This window comes from Pan paniscus, chromosome 1 (genome assembly GCF_029289425.2).
Source record: "Pan paniscus chromosome 1, NHGRI_mPanPan1-v2.0_pri, whole genome shotgun sequence".
NCBI classification, from domain to species: domain Eukaryota; kingdom Metazoa; phylum Chordata; class Mammalia; order Primates; family Hominidae; genus Pan; species Pan paniscus.
Window position 1 is genome coordinate 171,073,322 of NC_073249.2, and position 27,655 is coordinate 171,100,976.

Genomic DNA, 27,655 nt, shown 5'->3' on the forward strand with positions numbered 1-27,655 from the left:
TGGGAATGATACCAACTTCAGGAGTGCTCTGACCTCCAAGACGGATAAAGGAACAGGCTGGAGGAGCCAGGCTTTAGTTGTATATGGAATTGTATTCTTGGACATGAGAGAAATGCAGCACATTTTGCAACATGATTCTATTAAATCTGGATAATGAATATACCTACATGTTTTCTGATTTTTGTATAGTTGGAATATTTCATAATTAAAAGAACAGCTTAAGTCTATAATAATCACTCCTACCTCTGTGCTACTCTTGTACTGGGCCACACTCTCTTGTTATACTCTGCTTCTGCGGGCATAGAGGTGAGAAAAAACTGCAAATAAATCCTAAGTTGTTTACGGTAGTAGGCAGTCTCCCATACCCTTACAGTACCCAGTATACGTGCGTGCTCAATAAATGTTTATTGATAAGAGATGTCCTTACTTCCCAAGATTCCCTGTGCTTTCAAAGCTCAAAAGACCTGAAACTCTCAAAGCTCCCTGTACTTTTCCATTCCATCCAACATTCATCAAACTTGACTACAAATACTCAGTTAACATCTACTTTGCATTGTGAGGACAGGGAGGGTATCTGGTATATAACACCCCCAGGTGATGTTCTTATGAACTGAAACTAATTTATAAAGTTCTTAGTATCCATTCTTCACTATCGGTAACTATCCAAGATTAGCCATTCCCACCAGACATGAAACATAAATTGGGTTCACCTCATCCATTACTTGCCTTCAAGAGTGACATTCCAGGTCTGCTCCTTCTTGGCTCCTTACCACTGAACTCTGCCCATCTGAAGACCACCTTTCAAAGTGTTTGAACTCAGGTTACCCTCCAACTTTAGTGACCCAGCTCTGTACCTAACTCATTACCCCTTTCTCTCAGACTCCACCTGGAATCCTTTTCATCATCCTCTTAACTTGGGCCATCCAGAAAGAATACTTTGGCCTGAGGAAAAGTTTGTACTTGCATTGATTTTAATATTGGGCCATTTGGATTTAGCAACCTGCCTACAAGAAAACTATCACTCAGAGCCACACAACTGGACAGGTCCTACCCATGAAGGCACCAAGAAAGCCCTTAGAATCCCTCAAACTTGAATCAATCCCAAATGGCCAGTTTCTGAACCATATAAAAATGGCTGGTGGCCAGAAATGACTCTAGGACTGCTTGACTTGGTGCCCTGGAGCCAGGCCCTGCGTTGGGCAGGGACAACCTTGTGGTTGTCAAACAGTAACAACAACAATGCTTACCAGTGCTGAAAACCGTGCTACATTGGACTAAGAAAGCTGGGATGGGTGAAATGTGCCCTCATGGCTGTCTTCAGAAATGGATTTGATGGGGTGCTTGTTTTGTTTTCCTTCCAGTAGCTGAGGTTCAGACACTCCCATCTCCTAGCTCTTAACATTCCTACGTTGGGCAGCACCACTGCAATCTATCACTTACACTCCCTGCTGACATTTTATAGGGGGTTTAAAGCAGCAGGTGTGTGAGATAGAAGCCATTGTCAATCATTTTATGAAAAATGCTCCACCCTTTCAAATGCCTAATCAGAGTTTTGAAGGGTTGCAGCTGGCTGCTAACCAGCCAGGATTGGAGGCTTTCAAGGCAAATAGCACTAATTCACTTTGGAAGGTGAGAGAGTATAAGGCTAGGGAAAGAGGGTGCGGAGAAGCTGGGTCTGGGTCAAGGCCAAGGCACTGCAACCTCATGGCTGAAAGTGGTGGGCGAACTCATCAATTAGAAGGAAGTTAGTGTAAAATTTATGGTCTTGCCTCCCACCGTTGCTGTTTGTGTGGTGTTAATCACTTGGAAGTCTCCATTCGGAGGAAAGCAGCCCTATGCAATGATTGATTCCCTATTTAGATAACCTGAGGGAACTCCCTCTGAGGGTCTTGCTGAGGTCTGATCTCCTGCCTAGAGTGTATTAAAGGAAAGAGGAGAAACTGAGCCATTCTATATTAACATCCAGATAGGCTGTAGCATCACTTTTAAGTTTGTCTGATAAAATTGTGTTCATTCAGCTTATAGTATGCAACCCCTTCCTTATTTTGCACAGCTTTTGAGGATAGCACCATAAGCAATGCCTGTGGCCGTAGATCCTTGGCCCTTCATCACCTTCAACATCCCAGTCCACCCTCACTTTTCAATGTCAACAGCTTACATAGTCTTAATATTTTTTTATATATATAAAACTCCAAATGTACTACAAGGGTCCTCTTCTGATCCAGCTGGCAGTCCAAAGCTCTGCCTATTTATAAATACTATCATGTATCAGAATCAGGGTACCATGCTTCTAAGTCAAGCTGAAGAATTCTGGGAGTATGTACTTATCACTGGATGCTTGCACACTACTGAAAAAAATTAAGTTCTTGTCAGTCTTGGTTTTGTCTCTTGCTGATTGTCCATTCTGTCCCTTCTTGGACTTCCTGTCTCCTTCTTTCAACTTGGTTCCTGACCTCAGTTTGCTTACTTAGAATGTTCTATGCGTGCTAGCTGGTGACCTAACTATGACTCCTGCATCTGACCTCAAGTGCATACCCTATTTTCATCTTTGAGTGGCTTCTGGCAGCTCATAGGACCTTTGTTTATTAATGTTTTATCCCTACTCAATACCTTTCTGGAAGGTAAGGACTGTCTTTCAGCTATACTTCCTATGTAGTAACTTAAATACAAAGTGATCATCTTCTTAATCTCTGCATTGTTAGTCCTTGAATCTCTATTATAACCTTAATCCATATAGGATCAACTTCAAGGAGCTCACAATCCAGTACAAGAGCAAGATAAGTCAACTTAAGGAACTATTTACATTTAAAAACGTCATGGCTGGGTGCAGTGGCTCACACTTGGAATCCCAGCACTTTGGGAGGCCGAGGCAGGCAGATCTCTTGAGGTCAGGAGTTCAAGACTAGCCAGGCCAACATGGTGAAACCCCATCTCTACTAAAAATGCAAAAATTAGCTGGGAGTGGTGGCAGGCATCTGTAATTCCAGCTACTTGGGAGGCTGAGGCAAGAGAATCACTTGAATCTGGGAGGCAGAGGTCGCAGTGAGCCAAGACCGTGCCATTGCACTCCAGCCTGGGTGACAAGAGCAAAACTCCATCTCAAAAAAAAAAAAAAAATCACAAAGCAGCCAGAAATGATGACACATGCCTGTAGTCCCAGCTGCTTCTGAGACTGAGGCAGATCACTTGAGCCTAGGAGTTCAAGCTATAAAGCACTATGATTATGCCTGTGAATAGCCACTACACTCCAGGTTGGGTGACATAGCAAGATCCTGCCCCTTAAAAAAAAAATGCCACAAAGGATGTGTGGCAATGTGGAAGGGACAGCCAAGACAGGAAGAGCTAAAATATCCTGGGAGAGGAAGATAATAATTTTCACATGGGGATCCAGGAGACCTTGCTTAGAACAGGTGACACTTATATTGCAAAGATGAGTTGGTTTTTTCACTAGCAAAAGAGGAGTTGATGCTGAAAAGATGAGAACCTAAGCTGTTGAGGACTGTGAATGCTAATGTAAGGACAAGGTTAAAAGATGACGACTTCACTAAACACAGAACTTTATTCTTCTCCCCCATAGTCTGTTCATACCCACTCTGGCTACTTTTTTCCCACCCGGTGGGTGAAATCTAGGGCAATTCTCTTAATCCTTCTGCTCTTTTTAATCTCAGCAATAAAAAAAAACCTCAGCTGCATGTAAGAGTCGAACATTTCTACTTTCATTGAAAGTTAAAACATCTTTTCACAAATCTGAGGAGTTAGCATCTTTTCTGTGTCTGGTCCCCTGGTTCACTTTTTCTCCCTACCTTGTTAGCCCAGAATGTGGGCAGGGTCACAAAAGAGAATAAAAAAAATAAAATAAATAAAACTTTCTGAATGGTATGGCTGTGATTTGCCATCAGTGCCCTCTAGGACTGACAAATGTTCAAAGCTGACATTTTCACTAGTGGGCTGCTTTTGTGAACTCTTCAGTGATTACCTTTTGAGAACATTCAACACTTTTTTGTATCAGAAAGTATTAGCTATCTGTGATCTCATAGGCATTTATAAAATACCCCCAAACTTAGCAGTTTAAAACAATAAACATTGTTATCTGTCTTCAGTTTCTGTCTTCAGGAACCCAAGAACAGCTTAGCTGGATGGTTTTGGCTCAGGCTCTCTCATGATGCTGCAGTCAAGCTGTTGGCCAGAAATGCAGTCATCTAAAGGTGTGGCTAGGGCTGAAAGATGTTGCCAAGATGGCTGCATCCAAATGGCTGTTAGTTTAAAGGCTCAGTCCCTAGCTGTGTGAATCTCCTCTTAAAACCACTCCCGTGTTTTCATGACATTGCAGCTGGTTTCGTACAACACTTTCACCCAACCTCATCATGAAGTCCTTTTGAGTCACGTCTCATACTCAATCTTGTCACTCCAAAAGAACACACGGCTGGTATTTATGAGAAACATATGGCTTTGGGCCGGACACCAGGGGAGTGAGGCTTGCTCCCAAAATAGCCCCTTATCTTTACTCCACCATTAGGGAAATAGCAAAACCTCTTGTTCTTAATACTTCTAGATGTGAGTCAAGAACAAGGTTCAGGGAACACATGCATGTCTCTTGGATGGACTTTTTATAGGCCTTCTTCATTAACTGCTATCATTTAAATGTGTCCCCTCCAAAATTCAAGTGTTAAAACTTAGTGGCCATTGTGATAATATTAAGAGGTGGGGCCTTTAAGAGGTGATTAAGCCATGAGGGCTCCTCTTTCTTGATGGGATTAAGGACCTTCTAAAAGAGGCTCTATGCTACATTCAGCTCTTGCCCTTCTGTCTTCCACCAAGTAAGGACACAGCATTCCTCTTCTCTGGAGGATGCAGCCACAAGGTGCCGTCTTGGAAGCACAGAGCACCCCTCACCAAACAACCAAACTTGCCACTGCCTTGATCTTGAAGCTCCCAGCCTCCAGAAATATGAGAAAAAATACTATTCTTTATAAGTTACCCAGGCTCAGGTATCTTGTTATGGCAGCATAAACAGGCTAAGACAAAAATTGTTACCAGGAGTTGGGTGTCACTATAACAAACACAAAAAATGTGTTATTGAGCTTGGAACTAGGTAATGGGTAAAGGCTGAGACAGCTTTGAAGTGAATATTAGAAGGATCCTAGGTTGCCCTTAATGGACCATTAAGGGTGATTCTAATGCAGGCTCAGAAGAAAAGAGCTGGAGAGAGAGTTTCAGTTGTCTTAGAAATTACCTAAGTGAATGTGATCAGAACACTGGTAGAGATATGAATAGTAAAGGTCATTCTGATGAGGTCTTAAATGGAAATGAGGACCGTCTTATCAAATTAGAGGGATGCTCATCCTTGTTACCAAGTGGCAAAGAGCTTGGATGAATTGTGTCTGTGTCCTAGGACTTTATGAAAGGCAGAGCTTTAGAGTGATGAACTGAAATATTAGGTACAAGAAATCTCCAAGCAGACAGTGTTCAGGGTGTTGTGTAGCTTCTCTTAACTGCTTATAGTAAAATGTGAGAAGAGAAAATAATATTTAAAGACAAAATTTATAATTAAAAGGGAAGGATAACTTAAAGATTTAGAGAATTCTCAACCTGGCCATGTAAAGAAAAAAACCATATGTAGAACATAAAACCAAGGGTATAGCCAAGTGACTGTTTGATAGTGATTAATATGGGTAGAAGAAAGCCAGATGCTATTCATCAAGACAATGGGAGAATAATCTCAAAGGCATTTCAGATATCTTCAAGTCTACTATGCCCACCACAGGCCTAGAGCATAAGAGCCTTGAGGGTAGAACAGGTTTTGGTGGGGTGGGGAGCCAAAGCAACTGTGAGACCTTACGACTTGCAGCCCAAGGCTGCCTAATGTCTCCTCCATTCCCTGCATTTTGGTTCAGTACTCCTTGGCCTCCAAGCCAAGGTACTCCTGTGGCTCACATGAGCCTGAATATGGCTCAGGCTACCACTCTGAAAGGTATAAGCTGTAAAACTTGATGGCATCCACATGGTGCTAATTCTACAGGCTTGCAGAGCATATACACTGTGGAAGTACTGTTTACCTCCACCTAAGTTTCAAAGATGCCTCAGCGAGCTCAGGGCCCAGACAGAGAATGGTCAGTGGAGCAGGGGCACTGAAGAAAGCCTTCCTAGGGTAAAGCTTTGTGGATCCATGGTGGGAGGGACACCTCTACACCCCAGAGCTGTAGGGCCACCAGCATGCAACACCAGCCTGGAAAAGCTCCAGGCACCCAACTCCGACCTGTAAGGTCTAGTGGATGGGCTATGCCTAGCAAAGCCATGGGGGCATGGTCCCCTGGAGTCTTGGGGACCCAACCCCCACCCCAGTGTTTCTGGAAGACAGGACATGAAATCAAGAAAATTATTCTCAAGCCTTAAGACAATATTGTTTGCCTACTTAGGTTTAGGACTGATTTGGGATCTGTTACCTCTTTCTTCTTGACTATTTCTCCCTTTGAATTGGAAATGTCTTTTGAATTGGAAATGTCTATTCTATGGCTGTCCCACCATTACCTTTTAGAATCATATAACTTGTTTAATTTCACAGGCTCACAGTTACAGGGAAATTTGCTTGAGGATGAATTGTGCCTTGAGTCTCACCCATATCTGATTTATGTAAGACTCTATACTTTAGACTTTTAAGTTGGTACAAGAATGAGTTAAGACTTTGGGGGCCATGGTGATGCAATTAATGTATTTTGCACATGAGAAGGACATTAATTTTGGAAGGTGGGGCAAAATTCTGTAGTTTGAATGTGTCCCCTCCAAAATTCAGGGGTTGAAACTTAATGTCTGATGTGATAGTATTAAGATGTGAGGACCTTTAAGAGGTGATTAGGCCATGAAGGCTCCTCCCTCATGAATGGGATTAAGGCCCTTATAGAAGAGGCTTCATAAAGCATTTGGCTCTGGTTCTTCTGCCTTCCACCATGTGAGGATACAGCATTCCCCACTCTTTGGAGGATGCATCAACAAGCTGCCATCTTGGGAGCAGAGACAGCAGCCCTCACCAAATCATTAAACTTGCCTGCACCTTGATCTTGAACTTCTAAGCCTCTGCAACTGTGAGAAATAAATTATTCTTTAAAAATTCTTTAAAAGTTAAAAGGTATCATATTAGCAGCATAAATAGACTAAGATACTAACCTTGAGATGAGAAAATATCCACAGAGGAGCCAGAGAAAAGAAAATGCCTCAGCATTCCAAAAACTTTCTTCTCAGCCCAATATACGCCTCTAGGGTATAGAAACAATTGAGGTTGAGCAGGCCAAGAGTCACAAAAACCCCCTTTGGTTACCATCTTTGTTAGGCCTGTGTAGAGTTTTCTCCAACTGTTTTGTACCCAACTATCGAAAGCTTCATCCAAAAGAGAGAACCCACTACATTTGAACATGGTTATACCAGGATAAGGATTTCATCAATGCAAGTGTCAGCCCAGCTCTGCATTTTGTAAGTCATTTGGCTTCAGGTTTTCCCAGAAGCAAACCCTAAGACAAGAATTTGAGGTGCAAGTAGGTTATCTGAGAAGGAATGCCAGGAAATACCTATAGGGATGTAGAAAAGAGGAGAAAGAAAACAAGCGAACAAATAAACGTAGTATTATCAAATCAGCTACTGCTGTGGGCAACTGTGGTTCAATCCTGCTGAACTCTTAGAAACAGAAGAAAACACACCTACAGTTATCCAGTTTTTTTCCCATTTGATAGAGGATATTCATCCACCAACTCCCTGTTCCTCATTGTTTGAGGGCTGCTTCCTGGGCATTAATTTTCTGAAGCTTCTGGCTTGCCCTTTTTGAAGGCTAAATAGCATGCTACTCCAGGTAGAGTGGCCAGCCATCTGTTTGCTTAGGACTGAAAGGCTGAAATGCAGAACCTTTATTGCTAAAATCAGGACAGTCCCAAGCACTCTAGAATGGTTGGTTACTTTACCCCTAGACAGGACATTTTGGATATTGGTAGAAGCAGACTTCTTCATGTAGAAGTTAGTGCCAAGGAGATATATTCTGTGTAACAGCAACACCAAGAGAACATGGAAATTTTGGAATAAATGTTTTATTCTTCTAACGGTTTTCTTCTTAAACATATCCTCACCTCCCCTGAATACAAAAGCCAAGCAATAATCCATTGCTTCAGATATCTTGGCAGGTGCTGGAAACAGAAGCAGCTAGAAGTCTGTATCTCTTCCTTTAGATTTTAAAGGCCTAAGTCTGTTGAAGAGTACACAGGTATCTCTGGGGAAAAGGAGAGAGGGCAAAAACAAAGGAAGAAGAAATTTTGAAGACAAAGTCATCAGTTCTCTTTATGTTCAGGTCTTAGTGCTGCCTAATGGTAAAGCCCATGGAGACAAATCAGCAAAAGGGGATTGTATTCTAGGCACAGGAAATACTGCTTTCATAGAGCTTACATGATATTTGATGAAGGCAGAACATTATCAAACATTAAAATATAAGATATTGGCTGGCATGGTGGCTCACACCCATAATCCCAGCACTTTGAGAGGCCCGAGGTTGGGGGGGATTGCCTGAGCCCAGGAGTTTGAAATCACCCTGGGCAATATAGGGAGACCCATCTCTACAAAAATCTTTGAAAAATTAGCCAGGTGTGGTGGTGCATGTCATAGTCTCAGCTACATAGGAAACTGAGGTGGAAGGATTGCTTGAGTCTGGGAGGTCAAGGCTACAGTAAGCCATGATTGTGTCACTGCACTCCAGTCTGGGGGAGAGAGAAAGACTGTTTCAAAAAAAAAAAAGAGATATTGACATGTGCTAGAAAGAAAATAAAATAGCATGACAGGGGAGGAGTGATTTTATACTATTGGTCCTGAAGCCTTCTCTGAGAACATATCTGGGCTAAGAGCCTTCATGAAGACAATAGCCAGTCATGAGAAAATCTGGCGAGATGGCCGATGGACAGAGAAGACCTCCCTTGTCCTTGACGTGCATAAGACTTTGGAACCATTCCACAACACTTGGAAGAATAAAGCCCCAATAATAATTAAGGCTTATATTCTTACCAGCTCACTTGGATAGAAGCTCAATCAAAATGAAGTTTACTCTAAGGGGAAAATAAAACACAGTAATATATAGTTTTGCACACCTGAATGGATGGACTGCTTCACTCAGTAGAAAAAGAAAATTGCACTTTTACACTGTTGGTGGGACTGTAAACTAGTTCAACCCTTGTGGAAGTCAGTGTGGCAATTCCTCAGGGATCTAGAACTAGAAATACCACTTGACCCAGCCATCCCATTACTGGGTATATACTCAAAGGATTATAAATCATGCCGATATAAAGACACATGCACATGTATGTTTATTGTGGCACTATTCACAATAGCAAAGGCTTGGAACCAACCCAAATATCCAACAATGATAGACTGGATTAAGAAAATGTGGCACATATACACCATGGAATACTATGCAGCCATAAAAAATGATGAGTTCATGTCCTTTGTAGGGACATGGATGAAATTGGAAATAATCATTCTCAGTAAACTATCGCAAGAACAAAAAACCAAACACCGCATATTCTCACTCATAGGTGGGAATTGAACAATGAGAACACATGGACACAGGAAGGGGAACATCACACTCTGGGGACTGTTGTGGGGTTGGGGGAGGGGGGAGGGATAGCTTTAGACGATATACCTAATGCTAAATGATGAGTTAATGGGTGTAGCACACCAGCATGGCACATGTATACATATGTAACTAACCTGCACATTGTGCACATGTACCCTAAAACTTAAAGTATAATAATAATAAAATAAAATAAAATAAAATAAAAAGAAAATTGCATATGAGAAATGTGAAGACATTTAGTGACAGATACATTTAAATACCTATATGTTAATCTAACTACATTGAATGCAATCGTCACTAAAACAATATAAACTTAATGTTAGTATCTCCAATTCACATGTAAAGAAAATGAGGATCAGACTAGTGAAGGAATTTACCCAAGTAACACAGTTGAGAGCCCCATTTGTCAATAAAATGCATCGTTTCTCTATAAAACCCACTATTTTCCCCATTTGCCACTGCCTCCTCCATCCCTAATCACTGAACCTCTCTAGACCCCAAATTCCTTTTACCTACTTGTCTGTTTATCTAATATTGAGTTTCTACTGTGTGCAAGGCTCTGTATTAAGCATAGATGAAGGCATGTAATTACACATGAACATGATGTAGTTCCTGCTCACAAAGAGCTTGAAATGCAGTAAGGTAGACATTCTCAAACACAATGCTTTTTTAAAAATTGTGAATGAAGGGTAAAGTTGGGGTGCAAGGAGATGCTGGGGAGTTGATATGCTAAATGTAAGCACATACTACCATAACTTAGCTACCCACTTTCCAGACTGAATTGAAGCCACTTTGAAGATTTTTCCCAGCTTACATGGTCCATTGCACAGTTGTTTTGGATGTAGGAGTCAGAACAGGCTGTGTTGGAAAATTACTTCTACATATGTGTCCTGCAGTGTGGGGAGAATTCAGGCAATCCTAAAGTGCCACTTCAGCTACCTTTTCCAGCCTTATCTCCTGCTATTCTCCTCTCTAAACCCTAATTTCCAGGCCAACCTATTAGGTTGGTGCAAAAGTAATTGCAGTTTTTGCCATTATAATAATTTTATGCTTCTCCATAATGGTGTTCTAAATTATCTCTCTTCCATGTTTTTCCCTTTCTGCTAAAACCAATCTGCTCTATTCCCTGGAAAAGAAGACAGTGCAGCATACTTGCTGGAATTCCTGCAGTCAAAGGCAGGGCAAGGGGTAGTGTGAGAGAGGGTAGTCCTAAATTCAGAATACATAGACCTGAATTAAATATCCTGCAGTTAGGCTTATAAGCTACATACTGAAAAACTTTCTCTCTCTCTGGACCTCAGTTTCCTCATCTGCAAAATATAAAGGAAGCCCTGCCTATCTGTCAGGGCAGCTGCAAGACTCAAGATAATGACTCTAAAATACTTTGCATATTGTGAAGCAATCCCTTATGCATGTTTTTGCTTATGCAGACGTAAGGGATTGTCATTAGTATTCTGAATTTTTCTAACTGATGTGTTTTTGCAAGAGTTTGGCTAGAAATATGATTAAGATATGTCCCAGCTGGGCAGCTTCTTCCACTGCAGCTTCATTCAATAGCCACAAAGGGGATAGAATAGGCTTTTTGTGATTGTTTTTCACATAGTTGGAAGCATTTCAAAGCATCAGATCTTTTTTTTTTTAAGCAAACTCTGCTTTATTTGCATTCCATCTATTTCCAGTGCATAAGGAGCATTGTAAATGTATGCTTTCAAAGTTAAAAGTGTAAAATAAAAAGACATATCTTCTATTTCTTAAAAGACTCAGGATTTGCAAAGAATTTACATATCACTGACAATACTGATGGGACACATTCAAAAGGAGAATTGAGGAAGTAATTCTGGTAAAACAGGAAGTTTTTCTAGGCTGATAATGAAGTGTAACACTTTCTCCTTGACTGTTGGAAAAACACAACTTAGGCCTAATCAATTAGTCAATAAATCCTTGAGCAAACAAACAAGAAAGAACTCAAAACGTATAGAAGAATATTGCTAAGTGACAGATACTGGAGAAGGAGCAGGTTAGGGGACAGTATGATGAATTCACTCTGGAGTATATTGATTTCAAAATTCCTTTGAGAGAGGCCATATTGGAGTTTGGATACACAAAAGTAAAACTAAAAAGTGATGAGTAGATCTGAGATACAAAGACAGCAGATATTGGCAAAGATATGGATTGAAACTCTGGAAGTGGAGATGGTGCCTGAAGGGGAAGAGTTGCCAGCAACTAGGGGTCAGGACAAAGATGAGGATCCAGCAAAGGAGGCTCAGGAGGAGAAACTGGAAAGGTGTTAAGAAAGTCAAGGGAATGTGGTGTCACAGAGGCAAGGCAAGAGTAAATCAAGACAGAGGGGCCAGTGTTCAATAGTGGTAAGTTTTTCTGATAAGGCTAGTACAATGATAACTTGTTGTTCACTGGGTTCAGCACCAAGAAGGTAACTCTAGTGAGAGCTGTTTTGGTGGAATTACAAGAAAGAACCAGATTGCAGTGGGTTGAAGAAGGAATGAAAAATGAAGTGGAGACAGAGCATAGACAGTTATGTCAAGAAATTCAGCACTGAACAGAAGGAGAGAAAAATGTCAGTATCTGGAGGTGTATGTGGGCTTCAGAGAGTCTTTTATAAATTGAAAGAAACTGAAGCATGCTTGATTATGGATAGCAAGGGTCCAGTTGATGGCTAGCCATATGCAGAAAACTGAAATTAAACTCCTTTCTTACAGCTTATACAAAAATTAACTCGAGATGGATTAAAGACTTACATGTAAAACCCAAAACTATAAAACCCTAGAAGAAAATGTGGGCAATACCATTCAGGATATAGGCACAGGCAAAGATTTTATGACAAAAAACATCAAAAGCAATTGCAACAAAAGCAAAAGTTGACAAATGGAATCTAATTAAACTAAAGAGCTTCCGCACAGGCAAAGAAATTATCATCAGAGTGGACAGGCAGCCTATGGAATGGGAGAAAACTTTTGCAATTGATCCACCTGACAAAGGTCTCATATCCAGAATCTATAAGGAATTTAAGCAAATTTACAAGAAAAAAACAACCCCATAGAAAGGCAGGCAAGGGACATGAACAGACACTTCTCAAAAGAAGACATTTATGCAGCCAACAAACATATGAAAAAAAGCACAACATCACTGATCATTAGAGAAATGCAAATCAAAATCACAATGAGACACCATCTCACGCCATTCAGAATGGCGAATATTAAAAAGTCAAGATGCAATAGATTCTGGCGAGGCTGTGGAGAAATAGGAACACTTTTACACATTGGTGGGAGTGTAAATTAATTCAACCATTGTGGAAGACTCTGTGGCGATTCCTCAAAGATCTAGGACCAGAAAACCATTTGATCTAGCAATCCCATTGCTGGGTATATACCATATACCCAAAGGAATATAAATCATTCTATTATAAAGATACATGCACGTGTATGTTGATTGCAGCATTATTCACAATAGCAAAGACATGGAATCAACCCAAATGCCCGTCAATGATAGACTGGATAAAGAAAATGTCGCACTTTTCACCATGGAATACTATGCAGCCATAAAAAGGAATGAGATCATGTCCTTTGCAGAGACATAGATGGAGCTGGAAGCCATTATCCTTGGCAAACCAACACAGGAACAGGAAACCAAACACTGCATGTTCTCATTTATAAGTGTGAGCTGAACAATGAGAACACATGGAACACAGGGAGGGGAGCAACACACACTGGGGCCTATCAGGGGGACAGGGGAAGGGAGAACATCAGGATAAATAGCTAATGCATGCAAGGCTTAATACCTAGGTGATGGGTTGGTAGGTGCAGCAAACCACAATGGTACACATTTACCTATGTAACAAACCTGCACATCCTGTACATGTATCCCAGAACTTAAAATTAAATTAAATTTGAAAAAAAGAAAGAGTACAGTTGAGAGGGATAAATTGAAGACACAGGGGAAAGAGGCATATGATTTCCAAGAATACAAAAGAACATGGAAACCAAAGCATAGATCAGGATTACCTATCTCTCCTGATGGTACAGGGAGGCGATAACACCTGAGTCAATCTACCTAAAAGATGAGTAAAATTTCTCCATGTAAGGGGAGCAGATGAAAAAAAATAAGGCATTCCTTATTCAGTGCTCTTCTCTATTTCAGCACTGTGGACTCTTAAACTTGCTTGGATTGAATGGAAGAAAGTGCTCCAGGGTAATATTTTGTGCAGTTGTATATTTTCTAGACCCATTTTTATAAATAAAATGTAGGTTTACCAATAGACACTGCAGACTCCAAAAGGAGGGAGGGAGGAAGAGATCATGAAAAGCTACCTATTAGGTACTATTTCTCTATTTGGTGACAGGTTCAATTATAGCCCAAACCTCGGCATCATACAATATATCCATGTAGCCAACCTGCCTATGTATGTCTTGAATCTAATTTTTTTCTTGAAATGTGAGTTTACTTACACAAGGCTTATATTGTGTGTCTCCACCCAAGGCATATCTTTCATCTGGGTTATTTCCTTTAGAAAATGTGCAGCCAATGGTAATGATTCTTAACTCCCAGGTGTCTGTAACCATTTATATAATGCAATAGATTTCCTCACTCCCTGTCACATTTCCTCTATATTTCATAAGTGAATAGTTTCCTTATAATCATAGTACTGCCTAATTAGAACCTGTCCATCTCAACTGAAAGGGACAACTTGGCCTTTTAGGTCTGAACTCACTTGATGAAAAACATCTTTCAATGGTAAGAAGTTGGGAATTTGGTCTGGATAGGGAAGGAAGCTTAAGATGCAGAATATTCTGTGACATGCACTATCCACAAAGAAAAGCAAGCTGTAAAAAGCAATTTATTTTTTCAAAGTTAATTGTTACCAACTAAAACTCAATACACATAAGAAATTCACTTCATAGATAAAGGCATGGCATAAGATTCAAACTTTCTAGTAACTTTGTTGTAATGAAGTAACATTTTCCACTACTCAATTAGCAATATTTTCTTTTAAATACTAGTAACTAAAGTTAATAAATATATGGTTAAACCAGTCTATCCAATCATTCTTAGTATCAAGGTAAATTAAATTAATTCTTGTAGAAAGCAATCTGGAACTATGAAATGAGATCTAAAAATGTTTATATATTTTGACCCAGTATTTCTCCATAAGGGAATTTACTGTACAAAAATCTAGATGATACAAAATATATATACATATGTATGTATATACTTGAGATCCAATCAATCAATCCTTGAGCAAACTAGAAAGAAAAAATAAAACAATGTATATTTGTAGCGAATATAAATTTTAGCTCATTCACAGTAAAATAAGTATCCTATTTCTATAATTCAGTTCAATTTCTGACTCTGAAACCAATTTCTCCCATGGCCCTGGAAATTTAATTTCCATTATTGGAGTTTTTCTAAATAGAGTTGTGTCATGGCTCAAGGATCGTGTGTGATGCTGAAGCTCTGTGGGGTTAGGAAGAGGTTGGTGTTGAGTTATCTGTTGTTACCCACCCTCACCCTTCACAATGCCTTGGGACTCAGCTTCCCTCTCTTGTTTCTGTGTCATCTGTAAGAGAAAAGAATCATTCATAAGGCCAAAAACCCTTTCCTCTATGTCCCACATCCCACCATGCCCAGCCCTTCTTAGGTCTTGCTACCTTCCCAGTTGTCCTGCCAGGATGAAGACATGAGATTCCTGCATTTTGGGTATTCTTAGGAACGTAGTTTTCTCTCTCTCTCCACACCCTATCATGCCAAGGAGGTTTCGGAGATAGTGCCATTAAAAAATAAAAACGGAAGAGTTATGCTCTTCCTGCTTTTTCCAAGACACTCTGCCTCTCTCCAGATCCCCCAGCTGTCCTCTCCTTTCAGCTCCACTCTCACCTCAAGCTTTTGAAAACAAAGGTCAGGAACAGAAGAACTTGGAGATGGCTGTGCTTTTAGCCCAGCCTCAAACCACCTCCAGGCTGGAGTAAGAGCAGCTTCTCTGGGTTTGAGCAGGAGGTCAGAGATATAGAAGAAAAAAATTTGTATCTCAAAATATCCTTGTCATGCATAAAGATTGTAATGACAAAAAATGATAGAAGGATTGCAAACATCAAAATTATTTAATAGTGGGGATATAATCTTGTACCAATAAGTAGAACAGATTTTGTTTTCAAACATTACCATAATTTAATCCTCATAATAGTCTTTGAATATAATGTAATCATTAGGAATAATTTTGAAGACAAGGCATCAGCCTGGATACATTGTAAAGACCAAAAGTCACCAAGAAAAATGAAAATATCTGATGTGTTTGGGTGGTGGAATTTTGTGTCAATTATTTTTGTAACAAGGATTATGTAACATCATGGAAAAGAAATAGAAACTGGAGGAGAAAATACTTTTTTCCAGATTTGAAATGAGAAATAAAGAAATCCTTGTAGATTTTGCCTCAAAAAGTATTATCAAGATTCAGTTCAAGAATTCAAAGCTATTCCAGCCACTGCCATAGCTAATGAGTTGAGATTAAATCAAGAGGGAAACAAACCATCTATATACTCTCCTCTAATTCACTAAGACCTATTGTCTGCCTCTCCAGTCCTATCCATCCTTTAGATCCTGGAGAATAATCTAGAAAAAAAAGTCAATGAGGCTTCTGATAAACGGTAAGCCCATGTGAAAGATTTGTTCTAAGGAGGGGAAATCACATTTGTTGAGCACCCTTTATGTTCCAGACACTGGGGATAGACACTTTTCCATTTTCATCATATTTAATGGACTCTATTGGTTCCATTTTACTGAAGTGAAAACTGAGGCCCAGAAATGTTAAGTGATTTGCCTAATGCCACTCAATGACTGAGTCAGAATTCCAACTCAAGTCTGGCTGAGCCCAGCTCCAGTTATTTTCCACATCGCTATGTTGCCTCTCCTTGAAGCAGCCCCTCATGGGCAATTCCACACTGTCTGCCCAAGGTAAAAATTTAAAAACATGAAAAATTTTATTGTTACTACAAATTAGTGAAAATACGAATAAACTAGTTTTACTAGAAAACAGTAACACCATTGATATGGTTTGGCTGTATCCCCACCCAAATCTCATCTTGAATTATAATTCCCATAATCCCCACGTGTCTAGGGAGGGACCTGGTGGAAGGTGATTGGATCATGCGGGTGGTTTCCTCCATGCTGTTCTCATGATAGTGGGTGAGTTCTCATGAGATCTGATGGTTTTATATGGGATCTTCCCCCTTCACTCCTTGATCCTCTCTATTCTGCCACCACATGAAGAAGGTCCTTGCTTCCCCTTTGCTTTCCACCATAATTGTAAGTTTCCTGAGGCCTCCCCAGCCATGTGGAACTGTGAGTCAATTAAACCTCTTTCCTTCATATATTACCCAGTCTCAGGTAATATCTTCATAGCAGCATGAGAACAGACTAATACAACCATTAATCAGCATTTCACGGAAGTGTTTTCTGTGAAATGCTCATTGATACAAGTGTTTCATGGCCAAATAACATGGGAAGATGCTGTATTCAGTAAACCCCCTTTTGGAAATTCACAGTGCACTTAGAGACTCTGAGTAATTAGGGGGAAAAAAACCCTTCTTGGCTCTTTAAATCCAGTGTTTCCCAGACTTACCTAGTCATAGAATCTTTTTTGTCGTAATACTATTACCACTCCTAGACCAGCTGCACAAACCTGTATTTGAGATCATGGAAGGGGCCTCCAGGAGAAAGCCAAAGGGAACTATTTTCATGGAGAGGGAGGATGCTTTGTAACTAGAGACAGCTGTGCTCAGTGAGATTGTCACAGTAGGAGAGGGGAATGTTGTCCTCAATCCTGGGTGGAACTGTCATGGCCTCAGCACAGTGAAGGCTCTAGGAAACATGACTCCACTTGGGCACAGCAAGCACATGCAACTTTGTGAATATCAGCAGACTGGCAGCAACAGCAATGTGGCACAAAGTGAGTCATGCCAAGCAGAACCCAGCAGGGATGAGAGGTCCTCCTTTGGTGTCAAAGTATAAACCACAGTGAAGGCAGTTAGAACGAGAGTGGATGCCTAACCCAGAGCAGGCACTGAATCAATACATCCAATGTTAAATGCTAATAATGGCAAAGGGAAAAGTTTCCCTGGATTTAATCTGGCTCCCCCTGGGACTCCAAGAAGTATCTTTATGTATCATCTTGATATTGGCAGGAAAGAGGCAGTAATGTCAGCAGGCTTCACTGAACAGTAATTTAATGAGGAGAATTTTTACAAAGATGGAGAGAGGGTGAAGGGATTTAATCAAGGATGGTGTATTAGGGTTCTCTAGAGGGAAAGAACTAATAGGATATACATAGATATATATATATATAAAGGGGAATTTATTAAGTATAAACATATATGATCACAAGGTACCACAATAGGCCATCTGTAAGCTGAGGAGCAAGGAGAGCCAGTCCAAGTCCTGAAACTGAAGACCTTAGAGTCCAATGTTCAAGGGCAGGAAGCATCCAGCATGGGAAAAATAGGTAGGCTGGAAGCTAGGCCCATCTCTCCTTTTCACATTTTTCTGCCTGCTTTATATTCTCTGGCAGCTGATTAGATTGTGCCCACCAGATTAAGGGTGGATCTGCCTTCCCCAGCCCACTGACTCAAATGTTAATATCTCTTGGCAACACCCTCACCAACACACCCAAGATCAGTACTTTGTATCCTTCAATCCAATCAAGTTGACACAGAGCATTGACCATTACAATTCCAACCCCTGTCAACTTGAACACATACACACCTCCTGAGATCATACATAATCTTAAAGACAATAATGTCATAATTACACCTAACATAATACAACTATCCTTCATACAACCAGAAAGGCACCAATCCCCAACCCAAATACTATTATATAAAGTTAACAATACTTAAATGCTGCTATGAAGTCAATAAATCTTATGTCAGTCACATCATAGAGAAAAAGGAAATAAAATGAAGATATTTTCTTAGTACGAGTGTATACATGCACAAACATGATTTTAGCAAAAGAAGGAGGAAATTCTCATGACAATTACAGTCCCCATTTCTGCAGCTGGTCACGTGGTCATAGCTGGTATTGATGACTACCTTCTTCTACCCATTCTGTATTCCCTTTGCCTTCAGCAAGCAGCTCAGCAGGTTGTGGTTTTTATTCTGGTGGAGTGATCCAAACCTTCATTCCTGAGGGGTCTGGGCCATTTGTAGTCCTGCCTGTTGTAGTTTCCCATTGACCTTAATCACAGGGCATGGTAATATTAAGAGATGCCCTAATGAATTTCCTGTATTCCGCGCATACTCTTCCTTACCTCAGTTATGGAGTAGTAGACTGACTTCATCTTGATAGTCTGGGTCAATCATCCCAGCCAACACTGTAACTCCCTTCTTAGCCTGTTGACTTAAAGACAGGAGGAGAAGCCCAAAGTATCCTGGTGGCAATCTTAACTTCCAGTTTAATGGGATCGTTGTTGTGTCTCCTGGTGGCAGCCTTCCTCCCTCTGGAACTAAGACCTTTAGGCCAGCAGAACATAATGTCGTGGGAACAGGAGCAAAAATTTCCTAGTGGATCACTAGGGGTAATGGTGAGTGGTGCCATTTCCACTTCCACTTCCATCCCTTGAATCCTGGACCCACGAATCCTGGCTATGGGAGAAACAGTACCATATATTGGATGCTGATTTAGAGCATACACGGCCTTCTGGAGAACTTTGTCCCAGCCCTGCAAAGTATTGTCACCCCACTGGTGTTGTAATTGTGACTTCAAAAGGCCATTCCACCACTCTTATCAATCCAGCTGCTTCAGGATGATGGGGAACATAAGACCAGTGAATTCCATAAGCATAAGTCTACTGCTACACTTCTTTAGCCATAAAGTGAGCGCCTTGGTCAGGCAATGCTGTGTGGAATACCATGACAGTGGATAAAGCATTCCGTGAGTCCACAGTTGGTAGTCTTGGCAGAAGCATTGTGTGCAGGATAGGCAAATCTATATCCAGAGTAATTGTCTATTCCAGTGAGGACAAACCTCTTCCCTTTCCATGATGGAAGAGGTTGAATATATTCAACCTGCCACCAGGTAACTGACTAATCACCGTGAGTAATGGTGCTATATCAAGGGTTCAGTGTTAGTCTCTGCTGCTGGCAAATTGGGCACTCAGCAGTGGTCGTAGCCAGATCAGCCTTGGTGGGTGGAAGTACATGTTGCTGAGCCCATGCATAACCTCCATCCCTACCACCATGGCCACTTTGTTAATGGGCCCATTGGGCGACGACAGGGGTGGGTGGGGAAAGAGGCTGAGTGGTGTCCACATAACAGGCCATTCAATCCACTGGATTATTAAAATCTCCTGTGCTGAGGTCATCCGTTGGTGAGCACTCACGTGGGATACAAATATCTTCACAGTTTTTGGCCACTCAGAGGTCCATCCACATACCTCTTCCCCAAATTTGTCACCAATTTTCCAATCATGCTTCTTCCAAGTCCCTGACCATCCAGCCAAACCATTGGCTACAGCCCATGAATCAGTATATAAGTGCACACCTGGCCATTTCTCCTTCCATGCAAAGTGCACAACCAGGTTCACTGCTCAAAGTTCTGCCAACTGGGAAGATTTCCCTGAAGATTCTGCCCTTCAGGGATGTCCTAGAAAAGGGCTGTAGTGCTATAGCTATCCACTTTTGCATGGTTCCTGAATATCATGCAGAATCATCTCTGAACCAGGTCTTCTTTTTCTCTGTCAACCGATTATAGGGAACTCTCCATGAGGCCATCAGTGCAGCCTGGGGGAGAGCAGGCAGGGTGGCAGGAGTAGACACCATGGGCATTTGAGCCACTTCTTCATGTAACTTACTTATGCCTTCAGGACCTGCTCGAGCCCAATCACATATATACCACTTCCATTTGATGATGGAATTCTGCTGTGCATGACCCACCTTACGGCTAGGTGGGTCAGAAAGCACCCAGTTCCTGATAGGCAGTTCAGGTCACATGGTGACTTGATGACCCGTAGTCAAATGCTCAGTTTCCACCAAAGTTCAGTAACAGTCTAAGAGCTGTCTCTCAAAAGAAGAATAGTTATCTGCAGAAGATGACACGGCCTTGCTCTAAAATCCTAGAGGCCTCTGCATGATTCACCTATGGGGGCCTGCCAAAGGCTCCAAACAGCATCCCTATCTGCTACTGACACCTCGAGCACCATTGGATCTGCTGGGTCATGTGGCCCAAGTAGCAGAGCAGCTTGCACAGCAGCCTGGACCTGTTGCAGAGCCTTCTCCTGTTCCGGACCCCACTCAAAACTGGCAGCCTTAGAGGTCACTTGATAAATGGTCCACAGTAATGCACCCAAATAAGGACCGTGTTGCCTCCAAAATCCAAATCGGCCCAGTAGGCATTGTGCCTCTTTCTTGGTTGTAGGAGTGGCCAAATGCAGCAACTTATCCTTCACCTTAGAAGGAATATCTTGACAGGCCCCACACCACTGTACCCCTAAAAATTTTACTGAGGTAGAAGTTTCCTTAATTTTAGTTGGATTTATTTCTCATCCTCTGGCATACAAATGTCTCACTGGATCCAATCAGCATAATGTCATCAGTGTAATGGACCAGTGTGATACTTTGCAGAAGCAAAAAGCAGTCAAGGTCTCTCCAAATAAGATTATGACACAGAGCTGGAGAGTTGCTATACCTCTGAGGTAGGACTGTAAAGGTATATTGCTGGCCTTGCCAGCTGAAGGCAAATTGCTTCTGGTGGGCCTTATGGACAGGTATGGAGAAAAAGGCATTTGCCAAGTCAATGGCTGCATACCAGGTACACATTGCTCAAGCAATGAAACCATATCTGCTACAGCAGCTGCAATTGGAGTCACCACTTGGTTAAGCTTATGATAATTCACTGTCATTCTCCAAGATCCATCTGTCTTCCACACAGGCCAAATGGGAGAGTTGAACAGGAATGGGTTGGGAATCATCACCCCTGCATCTTTCAAGTCCTTGATGGTGGCACTAATCTCTATATTATGGAGATACAAAAAAAAATTTTGTTTTTGATTTACTATTTGTTTTTTGATTTACTATTTGTTTTGATATTGTTTTGATTTACTATTTGTCTATATAGAGGCAGCTCTAATGGCTTCCATTTGGCCGTTCCCACCATAATAGCCCTCACCCTACCAGTCAGGGAGCCAATGTGAAGGTTCTGCCAGCTGCTAAGTATGCCTATGCCAATTATGCATTCTAGCACTGGGGAAATGACCATAAGATGAATCCAGGGACCTACTGGACCCTCTGTAATAGGCCCTGAACTAAAACTCCATTAATTACCTGACCTTTATATGCCCCTACTTTAACTGGAGGACCACAATGATGTTTTGGGTTGATTCCCCTGGAATCAACATCAGCTCAGAGCCAGTGTCCAGTAGTCCCCCAAATGTCTGATCGTTTCCCTTTCCCCCATGCACAATTACACTAATAAAATGCCAGAGGTCTCCTTGGGAAGGATGGGAGAAAGATTCACTACGTAAATTGTCAGTAATATAGTGGGGTCCTTCCTCAAGGGGACCCAGCCTCCACCTCATTCAAGGGGTTCTGGGTCTGTAAACTGGCTCAAGTCTGGAAATTGATTGAGGGGCCATGATTCTGTTTTTATAATTCAGATTAGTCTTTTGTCCATTCGACGTAGAAGTTTTCTGCTTGTATAAATTAAGTAGGAATGCAGTAGGCTACCTATCCATTTCACTTCTAAGAACACCATGATTAATTAGCCAATGCCAGAGCTCTACACAAGTCAGACTATGCAGATTGCAGCTTTACCACTTCTGTCCGTTACAGTAGCTAAGCCCACCTTGCCTTTGATGGTTCAGTGCTTCCACTTGGTCCCTGCCACCTCAGGATCCAATTATTCTCATTGTATTTAAATTTTGCAGTTGAGTGACTGCAGTTCCCACTGTTACATCTGACATACAGAGCAAAGTAATTACAGGGGTCTTCAAAGATGCAGGTGCTGCCCTCACAAATCTGTTTTGCAAGACATTGGTCAAAGGTATATCTTGCAAGGGCATTGGCCAAGGAACAACTTGTCCTTTTAGGTGATCAGGTCTGAACTCACTTGATGAAAAACATCTTTCAGTGGTAAGAAGTTGGGAATTTGGTCTAGATACGGAAGGAAGCTTAAGATGCAGAATATTCTGTGACGTGCACTATCCATGAAGAAAAGCAAACTGTAAAAAGCAATTTATTTTTTCAAAGTTAATTGTTACTAACTAAAATTCAATACACATAAGAAATTCACTTCACAGATAAAGGCATGGCATAAGATTCGAACTATCTAGTAACTTTGTTGAAGTGAAGTAACATTTTCCACTACTCAATTAGCAATATTTTCTTTTAAAATACTAGTAACTAAAGTTAATAAATATATGGTTAAATCAGTCTATCCAATCATTCTTAGTATCAGGGTAAATTAAATTAATTCTTGTGGAAAGAATTATCCAGCTGGAATAAGTAGGTCTAAAGTGACTAATCCACTCCACCATCCCAATCTCCCTAAGCTTTTGGATCCCTTCCTCTTCATTAAACCAAGGGAGATCAGGCATTTCCATCTTGCTCACAGTGGGCCATCTTTTAATCCATATTTCAGCTAACCAAGCAAATAAACTATTAGAACCTTTTTTTTTTTTTAACTCCCTGAGCTGCAACATTAAAAGAAGAGTCCCTACTCAGTGGGCCCAAATCAACAAATTCAGCCTGATCCAACTCTGTTCCTTCCACCATTATCCCATACCCTTAATACCCATTCCCATTTCTGTTGTCCAGGTTGCTGTTTATATAAATTAGAGAACTCCAACAGTTATTTTTGAGTGTAGCACACCTTGTTGTGAGTCACACTCTCAACCTCACTTCTAGGGGCCTGCTTGGACTTTAATCTAGTTATAGGTCTAGGAGCAAACAGAGGTGTTAAGATGGCTCCTGAGGAGAATCAACATTATCTTGCCTGGCAACTGCCTCAGGGGAGGCCATCACTGTTGCCTTAGGCAGTGCAGGGTTTATCTCCTCAGACAAAGGTGGAAAGGCGGATGGCAGCATGGGTCAGGGAGGGGATGTTGCTACCACTGGGGATGGGAAAGCTGTTCCTTCTGGCACAAAGGTTCATATATATATATATATATATATATATATATATATGAACCTTTTAAAATATATATAAACCTCTATATATCTATATGAACCTTTATATATATATGAACCTTTATTTATATATATAAAATATATATTTTATTTATATATATGAACCTTTATATGTATATGTATATAAAATATATATATATCTATATATGAACCTTATATGGCCTTTCCCCCCATCTGCTTCTGCAGGCCCTTTAGCCCATCCTAAATGTTCTACTGGGATGGCTCTTCTCTGTCTCCCCAACACCCTTGTCAAATGGTGCCAGTTCTCAGCTAGGTTATGATAACACCTTCTTCCCTTCTCCCTTCTGACCTAAGGGTGGTAAATCCTTCCTTTAGGTGCTGGTCCCTGGGTGCCTCACCATCTGTGATGGTTAACACTAAGTGTCAACTAGATTGGATTGAAGGATACAAAGTATTGATCCTGGGTGTGTTGGTGAGGGTGTTGCCAAGAGATATTAACAAGTTCTTCAGTTTTGGGACTCTGACTGGCTCTCCTTGCTTCTTAGCTTGCAGATGGTCTATTGTGGGACCTTATGATTGTGTAAGTTAATACTTAATAAACTCCCCTTTATAGATGAACCATATATAGCTGAACCTTATATATAGATGAACCTTACATATATATATTAACCATATATATATAACCTCATATATGGTTATATATAAGGTTCATACATATATATATATATGGTTCATATATATATATATACATGGTTCATATATATATATATGTATAAAGGGGAGTTTATTAAATATTAACTTACACAATCACAAGGTCCCACAATAGACCGTCTGCAAGCTGAGAAGAAAGGAGAGCCAGTCAGAGTCCCAAAACTGAAGAACTTGGAGTCCAATGTTCAAGGGCAGAAAGCATCCAGCATGGGAGAAAGATGTAGGCTGGGAGGCTTTATAGTCACTGGCAGCTGATTAGATTGTGCACACCAGATTAAGGGTGGGTCAGCCTTCCCCAGCCCACTGACTCAAATGTTAATATCTCTTGGCAACACCCTCACCAACACACCCAGGATCAATACTTTGTATCCTTCAATCCAATCAAGTTGACACTCAGTATTAACCATCACAGATGGTGAGGCACCCAGGGACCAGCTCTAAAGGAAGGATTTACCACCCTTAGGTCAGAAGGGAGAAGGGAAGAAGGTGTTATCATAACCTAGCTGAGAACTGGCACCATCTGACAGGGGTGTTGGGGAGACAGAGAAGAGCCATCCCAGTAGAACATTTGGGATGGGCTAAAGGGCCTGCAGAAGCAGATGGGGGGAAAGGCCAGTGAAATATGGGTTGTTATTATTAAAGGGACACAATTTACATGAATAGACTGGGGAGTCCTGGAGACACAAGAATTACACCAAGAAACTCAAAATCTAAGAAGCTCAGATTTAAGTATTTTCAAATATCAGAAACTCATGATTCACCTGGAGAAAATAATTGGGTGAAGTTGAGACTCCCTCCCCATTTCTGTAGCCCATTGAATTTGCCTCCCATTCATTTATGCAAAACATGCTGAGTTAATTTATGTGTGTGCCTTCTTTTCAGCATTCCTCAGATGGGACACTCAGAAATAGTGGTGGCACATTTATTTGCTTAAACCTTTCCTGTGGATGAGTCTGCCCACTGCACCTGGGAAAAGGATTATGCCTCAGGAGGAGGCATAATCTACCATAGCTATTAATAGGCTATCATCCACCCCAGGGGCCATTCGCTAAAACACCCAATGAACATTTGTTCTTGGGGATCAGGTCCCCATGCCCTTCTCAAAAATGTGCTTGGAAACCACAGGGATGCCTGGATAATAGCCCAGAATGTGTGGAATGCAGGGCTCTGGATTTTGCTGACCAAAAATAAAATGAATAAAGTCAGACGTGTCTCTGGGAGTGGGCTCTGCATGGGGAAGAGATGAAAGAGTGGCCACGAAAAGGTAAGACAACTCCAACATTAACCATGGTAGAAGGCCACTACCACAAGGAGAATGAGGGAGATGGAGGAAGGAGCTATTGTTTCCAGAGCTCCAAGGAGGCTGGATCCTCAGAAGGTCTACTCAGTAAGAACTTGGACCCACAAAGAGAGGAATGTCCAGTGGTAGCCAGAACCATGGAGAAGATGCAAGCCCTGTTGGAGGGGCTACTCAAAGCAGGGAGAGACATATTCTAGCTGGTATTTTCCTTCCGTCCATCAATTTTTTGCCAGGTTCTCCCATAAATACGATCTTCTCTGAAGCCACTTGGCAAGGAGTATTGGAAACTGAATTTCCCTGCAATGTAAAACTAAGAAGTGTGGGATGGGATGGATGTGAGATCAAACAAGCAAGTGATCAACACACCTTTCTGTGCAAATGTTCATCTCTGACCTGCCCTCATCAGTATCACCACATCTCTGAATTGCCCTCATCAATATTATCAGTCACCTGCCCCTTGCCAAATACTATGGTAAATTCATGTTTCTTAAACTCTCAACAGCACTTGAATCAATCACTTCTTTTTCTTCTTTTCTTCACTTGGCTTCTGGGACACTTCTCTTAACTTCTGGCTTTTCTCCTAGAACACTTGCTATGACTTTTAGTCCCTTTTACTGGTTCCCCCCCATTTTCCCATTTCCCCATTTCCCCATTTCCCCATTTCCCCATTTTCTATGTTGGAGTGCTTAAGGATGCTTTCCTTTGGTTATTTCCTATTTTCTGTCTTTACTCTTACTCCTTTGGTGATCCCACCTAGTCCCATGGACTTAAATGCCACCTATCTAGATACTATCACTCTGAAATTTCTATCCATAGACCCACCCTCCCATGTTGCTCTGCCATTTGTATATCTGGATGCTTACTAGAGAGCTCCAGTTGGATGCTAGTGGGCATCTCAAATAGTGTATGTTCTAATTTTTAAAATTTTTTCTGGCTGGGCACGGTGGCTCACACCTGTAATCCCAGCACTTTGGGAGGCCAAGGCAGGTGGATCATCTGAGGTCAGGAGTTCAAGACCAGCCTGGCCAACACAGCGAAACCCCATCTCCACTAAAAATACAAAAATTAGTAGGGTGTGGTGGCTCACTCCTGTAATCCCAGCTATGTGGGAGGCTGAGGCAGGAGAATCGCTTGAACCGGGAGGCAGAGGTTGCAGTGAGCCAAGATTGCGCCACTGCACTCCAGCTTGGGTGTCAGAGCAAGACGCCGTCTCAAAAAAAAAAAAAAAAGAAAAAGAAAAAAAAATTTTTTTCTTCTGCAAATTTGCCCTTTTCCCACTTTGAGTTCAGTTCTGTGCTGATAGTAGATGCGGAATGTATATATACTCTAACAGCTATTGTGAATACATTTTTCATAATCATTATGAAGTATTTCACAAGCCTTTTATTCAACAAATACTGACAGAGTGCATGAGAAATGCCAGACCCTGCACTAGTCACTGAGCAAACAAAAGTGAATCAGACATGGTACCTGATCTGGAGAGAGAGAGGGAAAGATGGCCATTTGTGCCTATTTGTGTATATAAAATTATATCCTCCACCCAGCTTTAAGTTACCTGAGAACTATGGTATTGTAATGGTTCATGGAGTGGAAATGCCAGCTAGTTTGAGTAAGAAGCAGGATCTTGGGGTCTCTTTTAGAAGCCAGGGAAGGTGCAATAATCAAACCCCAGAAAAGGCAGGGACTTCTTCAGCAGTTTGTGGGTCTTTTCTCTAGCGGGCTGTAGTAACAAGACTTAGCTTCAACTTCCATTGACACTGGAATAACAGAATCACAATGTGTAAGAACAACAAAGGAGATAATCTCTGTGAACCCTAGCCTCCTTACTTGTAGAATAGAGAAATGAATAATGCCCATAGTGTGGTTGTGAGGATTAAAGACCATAAAATACATGAC